At 45.8% G+C, this 17,966-nt stretch overlaps 1 protein-coding gene across 1 annotated transcript in view; it reads left to right on the plus strand.

Annotated features, from left to right (window-relative positions):
* Positions 1–17,966, plus strand: part of THSD4 (thrombospondin type 1 domain containing 4) — a 564,181-nt gene that overhangs the window by 124,378 nt on the left and 421,837 nt on the right. The gene's annotated exons all lie outside the window — the stretch shown is intronic.

Here is a 17,966-nt window from a genome sequence, read left to right on the forward strand (position 1 = left end):
TTTTGTCTGTGCATTTTCTTCAGAGGAGACTCTGTTCCCTTCTCACAGATTCTCAAAGGTGTCCCATGACCTCAAAACTGTGAAGAACTGACCTGACTAAAAAATCAGGGTTATCAGATCTGAACAGGAAGGAAGAAGAGATGGCACATAGTCAGTTGGATGCAAATGTGAGATTGGCTGGGAGGCTAGAGGGCAAACTCGGGGAGGATGCCTGGAGTGAGGTTTTGATACCGTGAATCAGAGCTTGGCGGTGGCCCTTTGATTCTGTCCTGAAAAGCGTTGTGTTAAATGCAAGCTGGTGTTCTGATTTGGATCCCGGAGCTGGGAAAGGCATGAATGGGATGCCTGCTGAAAGATGCACGAAGTATATAGTCATGTCAACAGTATCGTACTGCTGTGAATGTCTTAGTTTTTATAAGGGTACCATAGTTTCACAGGATGTTAATGTTAGGGGAAGCTGGGTGAAGAGCATGGGGGAACTCTCTGTTCTAGCTTTGCAACCATTCTAGAAGTCTAAAATGACTCCAGAAGAAAAACATGTTTAAAAAGGCATCATGTTCCCAGTTTGCTTGATCTTATATGCATTCTGATGAAGGTAACGTCTAAGACTTGCTTTCTACGGGTGACTAGGAGTGCCCCGGATTGAAACAGTGTGCTTCCTGGAACCTCAGAATGTGTCCCTCTCTGGAGACAGGGTTGCTGCAGGTGGAAGGTGTTGTGGTCCTACCAGAGTAGGGTGAGCTCTTAATTGAGTATGACTGGTGATCTTACAAGAAGAAAGGACACAGACTTCAAGGGAGAATGCCAAGTGACAATGAAGGGAGAGATCGGAGTAATAGGTCCATGAACGAAGTAACACCAAGGATTGCCAGCAACCCCCAGAAGTTCGAAGAGGCAAGAAAGGATCCTGGTGTAGAGCACGGCCTGCCAACACCTTGCCTTTGGACTTCTAGCCTCTAGAACTAGATTTCTGAGAGTTTATTTCTGTTGTTTTAAGCCACCAAATTTGTGGTGTTTTATCATGTAGCCCTTAGAAACTCCTAGAGAGAGGAAAGAACTAGGTTCTGGATTGATTGAGGTCAGAAAGTGGGAGTGGTCCGAGCAGTAGCAGGGGATGCTGGAGAAGTGAGGCACGGTTTACTGTGCGTGATCCTCTGACGGATCCAGGTCTACCCAAGTCTGTGGTTCTCTGCCCTAGCCGCTTATTAGAATCATCAAAGAGCCTTCCAGAAATATCGACATCTGGGCCCCAGCCCCAGAGATTGTGATTTCATGGGTCTAGTTGCAGCTGGGGCATCAGGATTTTTCTAAAGATCCCAGATATTTCTAATGGGTAGCTGGGTCAAAAACCTCTAATCCCAGGGGAAGACAGGACCCCATCAGGCAGGATGGTGGCTCTAGCCTAAATTAAGAGACCGAATTGTGGTGGTGTTTATAAACTGCGAGATATATTGTGTCGGAACGACAACGGAAGTCCTCAGCGAACATTTGGAGATGAAGTTACGCAGGCCTTCGTCTGAGCCACCCCCTGTTTTACTGTGGGTCTTGGGTAATAGCTGCTTTATTGGGATTACCTGGAGGAAGAGCGAATTCTTCCAGCAGGAGGATGTCTACTCGATTGTTTCGCCTGGAGCTGAAGCACCTGGCCGGACCATGGCCGCATCGTTTGGGCTGGTCATCAGCCAGCCATGGCTGTCCAAGGCCCCCAGCTCCTATCAGGCCCTCATAGATTTGGGTCTCGTCTCCAAAGCCCTGTGTATTGCAAAGAACTCTTCTGTGGAAGTATTCATGTATTGCAGCTATGTTCTGTGCACATCTGCTGTTGTCTGGTTTACGCTTGGTTCTGCTTCTTCTGCTCTTTGGGTTGCCCTGATCTGGGCCTGTGAGGTTTTTTTTTTTTTTTGACACTTACCTTAACATATGTAGACAGAAAGAATAGGTTGATAGTATCATAGTAAGCTCCTTCTACTGATCACTTAATTTCAACAGTTACCACTCATGGCCAATCTTTTCTATATATACCCCACCCTGTCTTCCTGACCCAGATTTTGTGGAACTATTTGGATTCACATCATACGGCACTGTTCCTTGGTAGATATAGTAATTAGAAGTCTTGGTTGTGAGTGACAGAAACCCAGTGGAAAGTGGGGATTGGGACACAGAAAAACAGATTCAAAAATTGTTACATACTTCTTGATCATAGGCCATAAGATTTTTTTTTTTTTTTTTAGTAACATATGATGTATTATTTGTTTCAGGGGCACTGATCTGTGATTCATCAGTCTCACACAATTCACAGCACTCACCATAGCACATAACCTCCCCAATGTCCATCACCCAGCCACCCTATCCCTCCCACCCTCTCCCCTCCCTCAGCCCTCAGTTTGTTTCCTAAGATTAAGAGTCTCTTATGGTTTGTCTCCCTCTCTGGTTTCCTCTTGTTTCATGTTTTCCCTCCCTTCCCCTATGATCCTCTGTCTTGGTGCTCAAATTCCTCATATCAGTGAGATCATATGATATTTGTCTTTCTCTGATTGACTTATTTCACTTAGCATGATATCCTCTAGTTCCATCCACGTCGTTGCAAACGGCAAGATTTCGTTTTTGATGGCTACATAGTATTCCATTGTATATATACACCACATCTTCTTTATCCATTCACCTGTCGATGGACATCTAGGCTCTTTGCCTAGATGGACATACTTTGGCTATTGTGGACATTGTTGCTATAAACATTCGGGTGCACGTGCCCCCTCGGATCACTACATTTGTATTTTGGGGGTAAATACCCAGTAGTGCGATTGCTGGGTCATAGGGTAGCTCTATTTTTAACTTTTTGAGGAACCTCTATACTGTTTTCCAGTATAGAGTGCTGGCTGCACCAGCTTGCATTCCCACCAACAGTGTAGGAATGTTCCCCTTTCTCCACATCCTCACCAATACCTGTGTGTTCCTGACTTGTTAATTGTAGCCATTCTAACTGGTATGAAGTTGTATCTCACTGTGGTTTTGATTTGTATTTCCCTATGCTGGGTGATGTGGAGCACTTTTTCATATAAGCTGTAAGATTTTGGGAACCAATAAGAATCGTTTTACAAAGTTTTACAAAGTAAAGGAAATGCAAAATAACAGCAGATTAGAGAAATCAGCTACGGTCTACAATGTGTTACTCTGCCTAGAAGATTCAGCATTCTTGAAAATATTTACTGACATTAATATGTCTCAGGTGCCCGGGAGAGGAGCAGCCCGTGGTCCCTCATAATTGCATTTACTTTGACTTTGTTTCCATAGTTCTTTCTGCTGCTAAGATTGTTTTCTCGATTTCGTCCTTCTTCCTCTTAAATGACTCCCAGGCTGCCCTGCGGGAGGAGGACGTTGTTAATGCTTCTGCAGGGGGTTCAGACTTCCCGGCTGGATTTTGCATCGGGTTCTTGGTTTTGTTTGGATGTCTACCGCTACCCGTATGTGCCTGCTTCGGGAAACAGCTGTGCTCACTCAGTCCAATGCCACATAGAATAGTAAAAGCAGAGGACACTCTGAGAAACACATTAATTTTACCACAGGCCTCGTCTTCGGCCTTTAATCACATTTCCTGGATATGGCGATCTCTCCCGAGATAAGGCCTCTTGGCGTTTTCCTCATACCCCTAGACCTAAGACTGTAGAGATGTGGCATCAGAGTTAGGGTGCCCACGCACCCCTGTGTGCCTGGGACAGCAAAGGTTTATGCCTGTTGCCCAGTCGCCTTTCACCCTCCAAACCATTTTGGACAATAAATTACACGGCTAGCCCTGCTAGCATGGGCCACATTAATAGGAAGACTCTTGCTTAGATGTGGACTGTGGGGAAGACGGTACTGGTTTTCATGCTCAGGGCACTGGGGTTGGGCAGCACCAGAGGCCAGGGTTTGCCGGGTCGCTGTGGACTCCCCAGCAGCAGGGGTCGGTCTTCCTCTGTGGATCAGGAGACAGCTTTGTGTGTGGGTAGCTTGAGTCCACTTTGTGGCCCTGAGGGCTGAACTCAACAGCGGGGAAATCTAAAAGCCCAAGGTGAGGCAGAGTTAGAAGCTGGAGGTTGCTGGCTGGTCATGAACAGGCCTTGGTATCTGTCCGGATTGCTTGGGTTAGGCGGCAGCAACAAAGAACCCAGTCCTGACGACTTCACAAAGCCAAGTTTGTCTGTTGCTCGTGCTACATGTGTAATGGGGTATGTGTGCTGCTCCTCCAGGGGACCCTAGGCTGGCAGAGGTTACCTATCCCTTATGATCCATAGAGGCAGGGACAGGGAATCCAAGCATGGATTCTCGAGGCTTCCGCCAGAAGCCATCCCTGTTGTTGCTGCTCCCATCGCATTGGCCAAAGCAAGTCACGTGTCATACTGAACTTCAAGGGTGGTGGAGGGGCCATCCCACCGTGTGCCCAGAGGAGGAGGAGGAATGGAATCTCTGCGACCCGCCCTCATGACTAGCACAGGCAGAAAGCTGTGGCGGAATCCCCCAGATGCTTTCTTTAGACATCCAGGGGACTTGGATCAGGCTGCTTGCAAGACTAGGAGATTTTGTTCCAGGGAATATTAAAGGTGCCACACAGCCTCCCACGGGCACAGGGCCCTGAGCCATTGAGCTCAAGTTCTTCCCCTTGAGTAAAGCTTGGAGGTGCAGAGATGGAACGTTGATGCCCAGGTGCCCAGCTCTGCCCCTGCTTCCTCCACTGGCCCCATAAGCTGCCCTGTCATGGACACCATGTTCAGCATGGAGCAAGGGCTCCCAGAGAGAAACACTCACAGTGTCATCACAACTGTGGAGCATGAGATGGGAAGGCTTGAGACAAAGTCCTTCTGGACCTGGGGTGAGGATGCTCATGTTTTAATGAAGCAGCTTCACCCCAGGCACTCGGCATGCTCACCCCGACAGCCTAGCCCTCCTGCAGGGTCTGTCGTCACTATGAACCTTCCCAAGTGGACAGGACAGGCCTTCGGGAAACAAGAGGAGTGTTGCAGTGATGCCTTAACAAGATCCATTCTCGGGCTCTCTTATATACCCTAGGGGGAACTGGCAAGATGGGGCCATGTATATTTGGTGTATGCATATACACTGAGGACAAAGAGAAATCCCGAGGGCAACCTCCTTATGAAAACAAAAACAAAAACAAAAAAACAAGGATTTCAGTTTTGTACGTGTTGAGTTTGAATGAATGGTAGCAGATGCTGAGCAGAGAGTTGGGGATACTTAATGGTCGTCGACCTATATTTGAAGTCATTGGCCTTGGTGTGATCATTAAGGCCACCGCAATGCATGAGACCTTCAAGAGAGTGTAGAATCATAAGGACAATGACATCAAGGAGGCAGCTTGGCAGTATGTCCACCTTAAGGAAGCACGGGTAAGAAGCTCAACCATTAGAGTTGTGAAGGGAAGGCATCATATGCTCTGGTTTCATCTCCTCTGTTAAGGAAGTCTGCCATGCTTCGTAAGTTTCTCTGATTGCATATACCACAACGAGGAGCAAATGAAGAAGTAGAAACTGCTTGTCTTTACTGAGCACTTACTATATACCAGGCACAGTTGTAAGTGCTAGCTCATTTAATGCTCACAATAACCCTGTGAGGTGGATCCTGTTGTCAGCCACAGAAGAAACAGTCATAAAGAGGTTAAATAACTTGCCAGAGTCACCCAGCTAGCAGCAGAGGAGAGAGCCAGGTTCAAACCCCAGAGTCTGGCTATGGAATCTCTCCTATCAGTGTGGATGGAATCCAAGAGAAGGATTTGCACAGCGGTAAGCATTTAAGACCAGTCTTTCGGTACCTGTTGTCATGGTAAAAATCAACTGAGTAATTGAAGTTTAGCTTTTCTTAAAAAGCAAGATAGGAGTGCGAGAGCGCCAGTCAACACAACTGAACACTGCAAGAGGTCAAAGAGAGAATAAAAAGTGAGAAAATAAAACCACGATGGACTATTGGGAACACAACTAGGAATTTTTTAAAAATTACCATGAAAAAGTCATATTGAGAGTGTTTGCTAGTTTAAGGGGAGAATGAAGGTTTGTTTAGAAAGGTCGAGAAGCAAGGGTATGTGCAGATGGAAAGAATGAAGCTATTGGAGAGGAAGTTGGGATTTAATAGAATGGTATCTATGAACCCCCCTGTCCTAAAAGAAAAATAGGCATTTTCCTTTTCCTCTGCCGAAAGTATATTATTGTTTCTCTGCAAGGTATTATAATAAGAAAGCTTCTTCAGCATTTAATAAAAATTCATTTATTCAAGAGAATGAAAGCAGTCATATGTCCATAAAAAAGACTTGTTTAAGAATGTTTATAATAGCTGTTTTCCTAATAGCCCCAAAGCTGGAAACGACCCAGATATCCATCAACGGGACACTGAGTAAACAAACTGAAGTACATTCATACAATGGAGTATTACTCAGCAGGAAAAAAAGAACACCCTATTGAAATGGATAAAAACCTGGATGAAACTCAGAAACATTAAGTTGACCAAAATAAGCCAGATGCAAGAGTACATTCTGTCTGATTACATTTATATGATGTTCTAGAACAGGAAGAATCAGGCTGGGGTGATGGAAATCAGAACAGTGTTTGCCTATGGGAGTGAGGAGGGGTCAGCTGGAACGGGACATGATGGAGCTTTCTAGAATCAGGTGATGTTCCTTTCTCTCTCCCTCCCTCTCTATTTTGTTTTTCTTACTCTTTCTACCTGACTGTGGAGGCACAAGACAGTTTTAGGGAGAATGGACATTTTTAGAATCATCTAAAATTTGTTGGGCCCAGAAATCCTCAGATAGGTCCAGAAGCTAGGCATCTGTATTAGTTACTCTTCTTCTTTTGCAAGCAACAGGCACTGATTCTGGTTAAGTCAAAACAAAAGGATTTTATTGGAAGAATATCCAGGAAGTCAGAGAAATCAGCAGGAAGTGTGCAGAACCAGGCTTGGCGAGGGACAGAAATTGAGGAAGTTCTGGGAGTCCAGGTGAACAGAATTGATGGTCTTCCTTGCGTGCTACTGCTGCAATAGATAAGTTCCAACAGGTTTGTCCACCCAAGATGCAAAGCCCTGGAAACAAGTAAGAGCTCAGTTGGCTTGGTGTAAGCCACATGCCGTCGTCCTCTTGGCCTGAGGGGTGAGGGGGTGGGTCCCCTGATTGGCATTCCCACCAAGACTATACGGGTGGGGGGAGGGGAATTAATTCCCAAAAAGGAAATCCAGATGCTGAACTGTAAGAATGGGGGAGGGAGTGGATCCTGAATGGCCCCAGCCAAGGTCCCTAAGAGTAACTCATGACAAGTCAGGGTACCCACCAGGCTGCCAACTCTCATTTCGTCCATAGACTCACAGGGCTTCTTAATACCTTTGAGGGATTATTGGAATTGGAATACAACATGTGGGTATCACTCTTTCATTCTTCTTGTGGTGGTCATGTTTCTAGAGATTTCTGCAGGTAGCCCCCTTATGTATGCATGACCTATAACTGTGTGGGTCCCCCTTACTCCTGAACCTTCTGCCAGCATGATTCAAGTTGACCGGGGAGCATTTACACAGGGGCATGGGAGAGAGGCTGGGGTTCCGTGGTGCCCTTCCCACCTCACTGTGTCCAGTGTCGGGAATGGTCTCAGGGAGAAGTGAAGGGTTAGCAATGTCTCTTCCCACCACCCCCAGCCTCCACAGTCTGGGTCACTGGGCTAGGATTGTGTGTGTGTGGAACGTGGCTGTTCCTTGCGTCCACGCTGTGTTTCTCTCTCTCTGTCTCTCTCTCTGTCTCTGAAGAGTAAGGAGAATGTAGGAAGGGCGCACATAGGAATCACACCTCTCTGGTTGTCTTTCCCTGGGGAGTTAAAGATTTTGAAAAGGAAAGATTGTTTGAGGGAGAACATCGTCCCTGCTGGAGGGTATTCCGGAAAGTGTAAATGATTCCTGTAAAAGCAGTTTCTTTCCTGGCACTTGAACTGGTGTCATTCTAAGTAATTAGTAAAGAAGAGCCTCAGGATATATTTCAACATCTAGTGAACAGATTCATCTCTTTAAGGATTTGCAACCTAGTGTGGAACTTAACCCCATTGCAAAATATTAAATAAGGAGACTCAGTCCTGTTACTTCTCTCTTCCCCAAAGCTCAGTTTCCCAGGGGACTGCCTCCATCACATAGTGTGGCTGGCCCGGGTGGGCGCGGTTGGGTGTCCCCACAGTGTTCCTATTCTACAGATGCAGGAACTGAGTCCAAGGGGGTGGATGGTCGGCGCAGGGCACAGAATCAAATGGAAGGATCAGATTAAATGAGAACTTACATAACCGCAGCCTGCTGAGCGGGGAGCAGGGCTTTGCTTCAGGGGCTCTGGATAAATTTTCGCTCGGCTCTGTGTCACCAAGCCTGGACAGATTTGTTTCCTCTACAAACAAACCAATGTGTTTTTACGTCAAGACCACGAAGACTTCTCCAGGAAATCCTGGGACTGTGTCTTCATCCCTGTGCCCCCTGAGCGAAGGGCTGTTACTACAGATCAGTGGGGACATGTCCTGAAAGAGCCATCGGGACACTTCGTGGCACCTTGCGCGGACATGGAGAAATTAGTCCTGGGCAGACATCGAGAGGTATTCAGAATAAGAGCGTTTAGAGCTAAAAAGTAATCAGGGAGTATGCAATTTATACTTGAATTGCAAATTCAGCCTGTCCTTTCTGTATTTATCCAGGAAATTCTCCCTTTATCTGCATAGCCTCTACCCCCACAGCTATTAAACAGCAGCTGTACCAGGGGTGCCTGGGTGGCTCAGTGGGTTAAGGCCTCTGCCTTCAGCTCAGGTCATGATCCTAGAGTCCTGGGATTGAGCCCTGCATCCTGTTGTCTGCTCAGCGGGAGCCTGCTTCCTCCTCTCTCTCTGCCTGCCTCTCTGCCTACTTGTGATCTCTGTGAAATAAATAAATAAATAAATAAAATCTTTAAAAAAAAAAACAAAACAGCAGCTGTACCTGTCTGTCTCTCTTCGAAATCCTAGTGGGAACATTCCATGGATCAGTGGGCCTCATTTACAGAGGATTCAAGGAGAAATCTGTTGTGTCTCTGAGGTTGAGCGGAAGAAGGGAGAGAGCGCGCAACAGCATCCTTTCACCCTGACTGCCTTACCCGCCTCCTCACCCTCCTACCCTGCAACACACTCTTGTGATGCCACCACTGTTTACCATGGGGTGCTGTTATTGCCTGGCTACCCTTTAGAACCACACTGGATGAAAGGCCCAGTTTCCCCCTTCGGATATTTGAAAGCAGCCATCTTGGCCCCTGGGACCTTGTTTGACCAGCCCAGTGAATTCTTCTTTACTCCCATGGATGGCCTCTGGATTGGGGCATGCTGTTTGTTTATCAGTGTGGTTCTCTTTGGAAGATAGCACGTGGCCTCCTAGCCTGCGCCAGCCCTGGCTGAGTGTAGCTGTGCTGTGCCCGACTCAGGAACGAGGGGTGTCAGAGGAGTGATTAGTGAGGTGTTGCACGGGGACGGGAGGGGAGATGGCCACACGCAGACTGCTTTTTTGCTGTCTGCACCATTTTTCAGTCTTTCAGACTGCAGTGACATAACCCTTTTCATTGCTTGAAAATTCAGGATGAGTCCCTGTTCTTTACTGAACAGAGATGAGATCCTTGAAGCCTTCATAAAGTTACCAAGCATTGCATAAGGGTCGCTACAAATGCCTGTATAAAGCTTCTGTAATCAGGGAAATGATGCAAATAAATCTGATGGACGCCTGTCATTGTATGCTCTCTCTAAAATATGTTCACATTTAATAAGTAAATAAAAACCAAGCAATAGGTAACTGGTTATAAATTCCCAAGAGAAGGCTTTAGGATAGCTGCAGTAGTTGGGGACAGGCCCGATTTCCAAAATGATCCTTTATTTTTTTTTTATTGTTTTTTAAAGATTTCATTTATTCATTCGAGAGAGAGAGAGAGGGAGAGAGATCGTGAGCAGAGGAGGGTGGGCAGAAGGAGAAGCAGACGCCCCGCTGAGCAGGGAGGCCCATGTGGGGACTCGATCCCATGACCCTGAGCTTATGACCTGAGCTGAAGGCAGATGCTTAACTAACTGAACCACCCAGAATGATCCTTTAAATTGGGGATTCCTTCAGGAGTGCAGGGTATCTAGAGGTGGAGGAATTTAAGTCAGAATAATTTCTAAAAACGGGATTTCCTGGTATCTATGTATTAAACAGTTTTCATTCTGCTCTTGGACTTGTACTTCCTGTCTGCATCTGAGGCTATGTCTCCTCCAGCAAAACAAAATTGTCATCGAGGCAATTATTTGTATCCGGATTATCCTGCTTCCAAACCCAGCTCTCTTCAGCCTGGACTGTGGAGAGCACTTGTCATTGGATCCGGAGATCTCATGCGTCATCATCACACCTCTTCCTTGCAAACCCAGGCTGCACCAACAGCTCGCTATTTGAGGTCTTTTCAATCCGAATGTTGTCCCACTGAGTCTGTCCTGGGGTATATTCCTCTTTAAGATACTAATTGTGGTATATATTATTACCCCAAAATATAAGGCATTTGTTCGCTCGCAGCCATGTCTGTTCACTTTGGGAGAAATGTCTAGATTTCTTACTTGTCCCTCTCTTTTCTGTTCTGGGACTGTCACTTCTTCATTCTCGCCCCTGATGGCAGCCCCCTGGGGAAGACACACGTTTCTGGGCCCGTTGTGCTGGGATGGAGCTGGTGCATGTTCTGTCGCTTACCCAGGGCACAGCCCAAGGGGTCATCACTACTCGTGGTATCACATTCCCCCTGTTCAGTTCACCTGTCCATGAGCCATGCTTCATTGTTTGTTTGTTTGTTTTTAAGATTTTATTTATTTCACAGAGAGAGAGATCACAAGTAGACAGAGAGGCAGGCAGAGAGAGAGAGAGAGGGAAGCAGGGTCCCTGCTGAGGCAGAGAGCCTGATGCAGGGCTTGATCCCAGGACCCTGAGATCATGACCTGAGCCGAAGGCAGAGGCTTTAACCCTTTGAGCCATCCAGGCGCCCCACATGCTTCGTTTTTTTAAAGGTGAAATTTTTCATCCTTTGCTTTGAGGTGTCCGGATACACACACCCCCTCCACTCCCAACAACCCCTATAAAGAAACCATGTCACCCCTTGTTTACAAGCTTGTGTTTGGATGTTTAAATGGCTCAGAAGTCAAACAAGGGAAAGCCCCCATATGAATTCCAGGTTGGAACCGAAGACGGCAAAAGGCAGGTAGCAGTTTTGTAAGTGGAAGTGATTAAGAACTGACAGCAGCTTTGGAGCCCGCCAACAGAATTTCCAACTCGAGAGTGCTACTTAGTAATTAATAAGAAAGGTGTAGGGAAACAGAGTTCTAGTTGTGCTCAGTTTTTTTTTTTTTCTCTTAAATCTTGCTATGGACAGCATTTCAGTGTGGAGACAAGGAGAAGGGTGAGGGGATGCCAGGCTGTGGAGGAGGAGGCTGAATGGCAGTAAGGTAGGGGTGGAGAGAGCCAGCTCGGGCAGGGGTCGGAGGTGCCGGGCAGAAGAGCCGTGTCCTGAGTTGCAGGAGGCCAGAAGTCAGCAGCAGACAGAGTGAGAGACTGGCAGGGCCCTAGATTCCACCACCATTATAGATTCCACAACCACCATAGATTTCACGTGGTTACTGAATTCACTTTTGTTTTAAAATTCTATGGAGGGAGTCATCATTTATTGGACTGAGTCGAGTTTTGTCCCGGGGGAGGGATGTGAAGTTTGGATTAATTCCTGAAACGGTTTTCATCTAAAGTCATGCTCTAACAAATGATGTTGGGTTTTTTTGTTTTTGTTTTTTTAAATTGAGCTGCCCAATAAAAATAAGTCAGATTGATACAGGATAGTAGGGCTTTTGGTTTGGAGGGAAACTTACAGGAACTGGGATGAGATGTCTGCTGTGATCATGAGACCTGCCTGTCACCAGGAAGGGGAGAAAACAGAGGGGCGGGCTCTTCCCTTCCAGTCAATATGGGTCACCTCTTGATGCTGAGGGTTAGAAAGGGAAGCATATCAATGTGTACAGCCCCCATTCCACTTGTCCTCAAGGTTACACCAATACTCATCATGTAAGAGCTTTGGCCCTTGTCTGGTAGAGCGTGTGGCTGTGGGCGTTTTGGCGTACCCAGCAGGGCCCCGTCCATCTGTTGTGATGCCTTGTCCCCCACGCAGTTGCCGTGTTTGTAAAAGCTGGCTCTAGAGGTTGTATGGAGAGTGGGATAAACCTGCTCTCAAACCCTTGGTGAGAAACGCTACCTTTAGAAAGCCCTTCGGCTGTGCTTGGGATTCCGAGGAGGACTTGAGCCACTGACATTTATGATGGTGATCGTTCTCCTTCTGTGTCTGTGCTCATGACGTCTCCAGGTGGGGCGTCTAGGGTATCAGCTGTTCACCCTGGCCCCCTGGCCTCTGGGGCCTCTGCCTTTGGAATCAGCTGGTGTGGTGTCCGGCCTCACGGCGCCAGGCAAGGGGCTCTCCAGTGAAACTGTGCGTTGGGACTGGACAAGCGAAGTCAAGTTCACGCAGAATAGGAAGGTGCACCTTTTCTCCTTTAAAAGCAATTTTTGCTGCAATGCGTTGGCATTTATGAGCCACCTTCTGTTCTGTGTGAGAGGTAGCCTGGGGGCAGCAGGAAGAGCAGCAGGCAGAGGACACAGCCCCGGGTCCCCAGGACCGCAGTAAGAAGTTACTTCCTCCTCCTGTGAGGGTCCAGTGACATGATGTGTATAAAGCACAGGGATAAAGGTTGCAGGGTCCGCTGCTGATAACCTCGTGCCTGCTTCGAGCCTGGCGACCTCCAGGCAGAGTCTGGAGAGGTCAGACGTATGGACGTACGCAGATATCAGGAAAGACATTCCAGGCAGAGGGACCAGGGCAAGCAACGGTGTAAGGCCAGAAAACACAGAATGGGTGCGGGGGGACATCAGGGAGTATATTTTGGCTGGAACGAAGGATGTGAAAGGGAAGAAGTGCAGGGTAAGGTTAGGCTAGAAGTTTGGGGCCAGATTATGGAGGGCCTGAAATGGGAGGCTAAGGAAATTGAACTTGATTTTCCAAGCGGTGAGGAGCTATTGGGGTTTTGAAGCAGGGAAGTAACTTGATCAGAGTTGAACTGAAGGAGAATTAATCTGGCAGCAAAATGCTGGAACAAGAAAGGGGTATAAATAAATAAATAATTTGAAAATCTGGCAGGAGTGTTTTCAAATATGTTCTGAAACGGATAAGCTGTATATTTTGAAATGATAATGTCTTTCTTGTTCTTTTTTTCTTCCCCCGCACGGCAGCCAATTTTTTTTTCATGATCTCTCTTTTCTTTCTTTCATTTCTCTTTCTGTCTCATTTGCTCATGCTTTCTCTTTGTCCTGTCTGTTTTTGGTGGTTAGCGGCATTTGGGGTGGCCGGTGGGTGGGGTGGGGGGGTGGTTTCGACTCCAGTCAGAGGCTGAGAGTCCCAGGACAGTGTTTCGAGAGCGTCCAGCTGCTGGACTCTGTGCGCAGTGTACCGACTATGACTGGGTTCCATTTTGAAGGCAGAGAAACCATCCGACTGTGATTTTCACCAACCCCAACCACACGAAGTATAGGTATTTTAAATGAGTAGGCAAATTCCTGTCATTCCTGGGGCCAAGGTTTCTATAATCACATTTTCTGGACTCATCACCAAAAAGCTCAGCAGAGTTCTGAAACTCTTGGGTTAGCAAGAACAGCGAGATTTCTGTGGACTCTGTAGGTCTGGCCCCTGCCGCTGCCCATGCAAACTTCACGAATGTGTAGATCCTCAGTGTTCGCAGATTTCACTTGCAGGTGTGTGACTCTCTGTGGGTTCCCCTGAGGGTCCTTAGCATGAGTCTGACTGAGATACGGCTCTGAAAAGTCTATCTTGCAAGATACATGTATGGAGAAGGATCATTTAGCTTTGCTATTCCCTGCTTATTACTTGTGCACTGGCAATAATGCTCATTAATTAATTAGAAATTTTTTTTTTTTTTTGGTAAGAAATGACAGCTGAGTGAGAGATACACCTCAAGTGAAATGTGCAAGTGTGATTCATTTGTAGTGTGTGGCATATAAATTTCCTGAGAACAGGAAATTTACATGACTCTCCATGGACATGTGATTTGCAAGAAAGCTAGGAGCCTCTATAAACATTTTTGTATTTGTGAATCTGGGAATTCAAGAAGGTTCCGGTTGTATGCCTCAGGAATGTCAGGAGTCTGCTGTAAATCCAAACTCACAAAACAGATAAATTATTGAGTGACTATTCAGATTACAAAACGATCTTTCATTTTATTAACTATTTATTGCTTGTTTACTTTGGAGAAGCCTTTGAGTAAATACAGTTAGTATTTGATTTACAGAAATTCAGTGTATGCAGCTGTGTCTGGGTATACGTATTGGCTTAAGTGGAATCTTGTTTTCATTTCCTAATTCAAAATTATGAAATTTTAAGATACTCATTTCTCCACTTGAAAAATTAATTTGCATATATGAAAGGGATTTGTTTTGTAATCACCCCTTTGTTCTTTAGGACAAAGAATTTTGCATTGATGATTCTACTTTTTAAAGCTGTTAATAACAAAGGTTCTTTTTTGTGATGCACACTCATTTCCATATTAACTGTCTCTTGATTTAGAACCTAGAATAGCCTTTAAAACATTTAAAACCCTGACTCTGATGGTTACCTGCTCTGGGACCAAAGGTTTCGGATTCTCTATCAAGAAAATAGAGAATAGGAGCTGGGTGCCTGGGTCGCTCAGTGGGTTAAAGCCTCTGCCTTCAGCTAAGGTCATGGTCTCAGTCAGGGTCCTGGGATGGAGCCCTGCATCGGGCTCTCTGCTAGGCAGGGAGCCTGCTTCCCTCCCCCCTGCCTCCTGCTCTGGCTACTTGTGATCTCTCTGTGTCAAATAAATAAATAAAATTTTTTTTTTAAAAATGGGGCTAATATTAATATCCCCTCGAAGGTCTTTAAAAGATGAAGTGAACTAATTCATGAGTCTTGCACCCAGTAGGTATTCAGTGAATATTAGCTATTTTAGTATTACTTTTATTTTTTCCAGTCCCAGAGATGTGATCAGTGAACTCAAGCTGAGCAGCTTTTTATCTCCAAATGAGTGTTTTTTTACCCAACTTCTGTTCTGTATTTCAATTATTGCACATTTCCCCAAATGAGGAAATTTGAGGCATCTCACTGAAATCACGGGTGGCTAGCAGTAGCGGGAGACCCTGCATTATCGGGTGCTTAAAGTGTTTTGAAGTTTCACTGATTTTGGTATCCCTATGCAACCGTACCATAGCCTGAGAAAGAAGGAAAAGGGGGAGAAGGGGAAAGAAGAGAGGACTATGAGTTACTTTTAGGTAAGTGTTAGGTTGCTCCTGGTGTTTGTCACTGTTTTATTTCCAGAAGTAGCCCCTTGCTGGTGCAGTGGAGCCTTGGCTCTGACATGTCCAGTCGAGCTCTGCTCCTTGGCTTTGAAGGTCTGTATAATCTAACACTCACAGCTAACCCGCACTTGCTCTCCTCCCATTCCCACTCTAACCAGGTGATCGCCATGAACTTGCTCACGTATGGACCCTGTCTAGGGTTTTCTCCAGTTCACGTTCACTTCTTCAGATTCCATCTGGTCTTCAGGACCCACGCACACCTTACCCGATCCGTCAAACCTTCCCTGAGTGCCGTATTCCTTGCTCATTTCTTCCCGATCCAGCTTATGTTTCTTTGTCAGCCTGGGCCCCCTAACAGAATACGCTGTTGTAATTATTGGAAATCATAGCAATAATTTCAGACACCCACATCAAATTCTCTAGCCCTCCTTTTCATTGGCATTATTTCTTTGTTCTTGCTACCAACCTGGTGAGGTAGGCAAGTCAGATATTTTCGGCCACTTGGCCAAACCCAGACAGCCAGTGAGATGCTTGAACTCACCTCATCTATCAGCTTATTTCCCAGACGTGGTTTTACGGCACTCATTTCTTGTTTGTTAATATCATCTCCTTAACTAGTCTGTAAAACTCTTATTTGTTTATTTATCCATTTATTGAAGGAGGGGGAGAGAGCAAGCGGTGGGGAGGGGCAGAGGGAGAGAGACTCTCACGCAGACTCCCCGCTGAGCATGGGGTCTGTCTCGGGGCTTGATCTCACGACGCTGAGATCATGACCTGAGCTGAAATCAAGAGTCGACCGCTCAACCAACTGAGCCACACAGGCGCCCCTGGTGCATTTTATTTTTAAAATTCAGACTTGTCTATAGCTTAAAATTCAGCAGCAGCATTGACAGTGAGCTAAATCATTGCTCTGGGGTGGGTGCTCTGTTGAAAGCAGAGTGCCCCAGGAATGGTAAATGAAGAATTTGGGTGAAGATCTTGGTTTCTGTCCCATTTGGATCCTTTATCTTAAAACCAAAAAAATAGAAAAGAATAGAATAAAATAAAATAAAATTAAATTAAATTAAAAAACAGCCCACTGATACCTAGCATAGTTTCACTTTTTGGCTGGATCGAATTATGTCCGTACCATCATTTTCTACTTAAACTGGAGGTGCAGGGCTCTGATACCTTATCTCTCAAGTGTGCTTAATCCCAGAGTAGATGAAGGAGAACCCTGGATGTGTGGCCCCAAGTAACACAAAGAAAGGCTAGAAATGTCTATATGATCTTATAAATGCATGTGGGTTTTGCATTATACACAATGTTATATGCTTGGTGTATTTTTTATTATAGTGTGTCTAGAAAAGTTGAATAGGCAGCCACTGAGTGCATTTCTCTCCTTTTAAGAGTGTGTTGTTCTCTGTGGATGCCCCAGCAGTTTGGGGCACATTCACCAGCCCCCACACTGGCCTCCATTCTCAATGTTAGGCACAGTCTCTACGTTTTCAGAGACGTGAGCACTATCCTTACTGTGAATGGGATGGAACAAAATGGATTGGGATGAAACAGTCTTACCCTATTAAAAATTACTTTTCAGATATCCCACAGCTAAGCATCTTGCACATGAACAAGCCAACCAACATTATTAACAGAAGCAGCAAAGACCATTAAATGCACTAATCGTTCATGCCAAACTTCTCAGCTGGCTGGAGAGTCCCTTCCCTGCTCCTTCGCTTGTGTCTGAGATGTGCTGTTTGGTAATACTTGTGGGTTTTAGCCTGGCAATCTCTTTTTGATCCAAGCAAGAAAAGTTTATTTGTACATGACGAAGGTGTCACCAATGTGCCCATTCACAGAGCTTTGTTCGCCTCCTAACGTGTTTCTGAAACTGACCCCGCAGGAAACGTCAAGCAACTTAGTGCTTTACGTTTTCCAATGGACTATTCCAAATCCCAGCTTCTCTGTTAAATTGAAAAAAAATCCGGGGTGCCTGGGTGGCTCAGTTGGTTGAGCATCCGACTCTTGGTTTTAGCTCAGGTCATGGTCTTACAGTCCTGGATGGAGCCCGGCAACAGGCTCTGCTCTCAGCAAGGAGTGTGCTTCAGAGTCCTCTCTCCCCCTCCCCCTCTGCCCCTCCACCTTCAGGAGCAGGCGCATTTGCTCTCTCTCTCAAGGAAATAAATAAAATATTTTTTAAGATTCAGTGATTTTTCTTCAAAACCTTAAGTAGTTTTTTTTTTTTTTTTTTTGGGAAGATTTTATTTATTCATTTGACAGAGAGAGATCACAAGTAGGCAGAGAGGAGGAAACAGGCTCCCCACTGAGCAGGAAGCCCCATGTGGGGCTCAATCCCAGGACCCTGAGATCATGACCTGAGCCAAAGACAGAGGCTTTAACCCACTGAGCCACCCAGGCACCCCAAACTTAAGTAGTTTTTAAAAGAAATATCATTGCAAGAAATTATTTTCATGCAGCTGAAAGTCAGATTTTTTCCTACCACAATAAAAAAGAAAGTCATGTTTAGGCCTAAACGTTTGTATCTCTGCAACAATAACCTTTCATTTGACAAATACACGGGGCGCATTGTTAAATCT

The sequence above is a fragment of the Meles meles genome, chromosome 6 (genome assembly GCF_922984935.1).
Source record: "Meles meles chromosome 6, mMelMel3.1 paternal haplotype, whole genome shotgun sequence".
Classification (NCBI taxonomy): Eukaryota; Metazoa; Chordata; class Mammalia; order Carnivora; family Mustelidae; genus Meles; species Meles meles.